This window comes from Ailuropoda melanoleuca, chromosome X (genome assembly GCF_002007445.2).
Source record: "Ailuropoda melanoleuca isolate Jingjing chromosome X, ASM200744v2, whole genome shotgun sequence".
NCBI lineage: Eukaryota > Metazoa > Chordata > Mammalia > Carnivora > Ursidae > Ailuropoda > Ailuropoda melanoleuca.
In genome coordinates this window covers 74,104,036-74,107,422 of record NC_048238.1, presented here as the reverse complement: position 1 = coordinate 74,107,422, position 3,387 = coordinate 74,104,036, and positions in this window count along the sequence as shown.

Here is a 3,387-nt window from a genome sequence, read left to right as displayed (position 1 = left end):
CCTTACCAGGGTGTTAGATCCTATATTACAAGAGATTGTTCCCACATTGAGAAACTCAACTTTTATCCAACGTTACAGACTAGCTCCCTTGATCAAGCACTCGCAGAATCCAGTTCCATGTGAATTTTTCCAGCTCCTGCCAACCCATGCTGGCTAGATTTTGTGGCTTCTTGGGGGCATAGTCACTTTCCTCCCTTATCAGGCCTAGCAAGTTCAGGCTGTGCCTTAACCCTCACCATACGCCTAATGGCCAGGAGGGAAAGTGAGGGCACACATTGTCTTGTAGAGGAGAAATTCTGCATCATCTCCAAGCAAGAGGTGAGGAGATTATCAGTAGGGAAGGCAGATCAGTTCTGCAGGCAAATCTGGGGATCCAAGATTTTGGTGGCATCAATCTAGATAGCCCCAAACCATGTGTCAGGGTCTTATTCTTTCCCAGGAAGCCTTCTGATTTTGGCATTAGCAAATCTGTCTCCATTGGGAGTTTAATCTTCTTGGGAGCTCAATAACCACCGCATTCTATTGGTCTTAGAGCTACTATTTCCCCCTATCGCTCAAACAGTTGATGTATCACACCAGATCATATGTTCCCTTCTACCGATATACCGACCCACCATACCAGTTCACCACCTGGTGAAGATCTTAACAATAATAGGACTGCCACCTTGTGGCAGGGGGCTATCTGTGATGTGGTCCTAACTGCCAACTGGGCAGTGAGTGACCTAGCTCCCAAATCGCATCTATGCGCCAATTTCTTGGAGAAGTCTCCGTTGCAAGTGTCATAATTTGAGTTCCCCGGGAAAAGGAATGCAAGTTAGATTGTAGCATGCTTACTTACTAAGAGGTGTTTTTTGGGGAAAAAAAGAAAGAAAAAGAGGTGTCTTTTGGATTAGCAGCTGTGGAAGGAAGCTGGTAAGGGCAGAGGGGCAGTGGAACTGCATGGCAGGCCCATCAGCAGCCTTAGCCAACCCCACAGAGAGGTCTGGAGTCAGAATGACCCTTTGGAATGGTCCCAAGTCGGGCTGAGCTGGTCAAGCCTTTTATAACCCCTTCTTTGGTCCGACACTGTGGGCTGCCTCAGAAAACTTGGTGACCTCGAGTGAGGCAACTCTGTGTACCTGGGCAATCCCTGAAGGGGCTAACAGCTCAAGTGTTCTCAGCAGCTCAGCCAAAAAGTCCTTTATCGATATGGGAGATGGGCCGGCAGATCACAGCAGCCAGCACAGACACCAGCTCTTTGCCCTAAAAATTGTCAACAAAAAGTAAAGAATTGAGCATTGATCCTGTCCTTCCTAGGCGAATTATGTTTCAGCCGTGGTGGTTGATGAGGGTAAGCTCTATACAGAGGGACTTAGTTAATACATGACCAGAACTTATGGGATTAGACAATTATTGTTTTGCAACCACAATAAAAAATTTTTTTCAGACAACGAACATTGATTGATGAGACCGTAAAGTGAAAGGCTGACAGGGAACTTTATAGCAGAATATTCAGGCTGCCTCCACCTGGACCCACTGATCAATCTGAGTATCATTAAGTGTTGGATCGTATGCACTTCCTGACGTGATGCAACAGGAAGTCTGTAGCACCATCTATGAGCATTCCTGCTTTTCAGAAACCTCTGTTCTAGGATCTAGTGAAGGCTTTAGAGCCTACTCATGATTTATAGTTAAGTTACACTAACTCCTCTAATAAGAGGAGCAAGCTAAATGGCAATATGAAGAAGCAAACAGACAAATGAGAATGTAGGGCATTCAACAGTACAAGGGACTGGGTTTCTCCAGCAACTCAATAGCATGAAGTAAGAGAGGGGCGACTGTTTTAAATTAAAGTAGGTTCAAGACAAATACTCTGTGCAATGCGTGCATCTTGTTTGGATCTAGGCTTAAACAAACCAAACGTAAAAAAGGCGTACTTTTGAGATAATTGAAGAGATCAGAATGTGGACTGGTACTACAAGACATCAAAGAGTTGTTATGAATTTTGTTTAGTATGAAAGTGGCATCGGGGTTATGTTTTTTAGAAAAGTGTCCATATTTTTAGAGAACAGCAATGAAAAAAGAAGAAAAGAATATACAAAGCAGTTCTGGCAAAGTCTCGATAATTTTTGAATTTGAGTAATAAGTATATGGGAGTTCGTGATATCATTCTCTGTACTTTTGTGTATTTAAAAAAACTTTTTTTAGGATTCCAAAAAAAAAAAAAGACAAATGCAAAGAACCCAATGGGAGGAAAACGATGCTCTAAGGATATAAACAGGCACTTACAGAAGAGGAGATTCAAATGTACAACAAAAATTTCAGCTTCACTGGTAGTTGGGGAAATGCAAATTAAAACAATAAGGAGATCCTATCTTTTATTCAAAAGATCCGCAAGAAGTTAAAAGAGCAGGACCAGATATCCAGCCCTATGAGCATGGCAAAATAGCTGACTCGCTGGGAGGGCAAATTGCTTCCATCTACAATATTTATTAAGAGTAACCCATGCACATGCTATTAGATAGCAGTATTCTGTAGAAATTATAGTACCAGAAATTAATGATCTATACATGAGGATGTCTGAGGCAGCACTTTTTGTGTTGTCAAAAAAAAAAAAAAGTTGAAAACAACCTGAGTTATCTTAGAAAGATGGTCAAATAAATTATGGTTCATCCATACAAAGGAATGTTACGTTTTTAAAAAATAAAAATATTTTTTTCTATAATCAAACAGTGTGGGTGTAATAGCACAAAAATTAGAAAATACAAATAAAAATAAGAATCGAATTTATAGTTCCAGACGTGGAGATATCTTGGAATACATCATTTTAAGTGTTTTTTATTGTGTGTGTGTATGCATGCATATGTATTATGTATGCATGAATATATATGCATACATATATATATATATATACTTATTTTTCCAATAAAAAAGATATCACGTTACACATGTTGTAACTTCTTGGTTCTTTAATTCCTTCATGAATATTTTCCACATCAATAAATATTCATCTATGAATATGGCCTTTAAGATCTGCGTGGATTCCATTTCAAGGGTACTCCATAACTTAACCAATCCCGTATTAGGGGGCATGTAAGTGCATTCCAATGTTTTCTTTTATAAACAGCCTCCCCGTAGACTAGCAAAGCTTTGAAGATGATTTCCCCATTGCCTTCCAGAAAGTTCTGGGTGCTTCTGGAGGCACTGGAGCCAGCGCAGTCAGAATGCTTTCCCATCACGCGAGCCTGCTATCTTCGCAGATAGCAAAACTGTAGTCTTTCGAACTTGTAAGACTTGTCTTATCCTGCCCGTTAGTCATGCAGCCTAACTGGGACTCCGTTCCAGAAATCCCTACACCCTCTCCCTCCTCTTGCCTCATTCCCGCCCCTCCCCACGCACCCGCCCCCC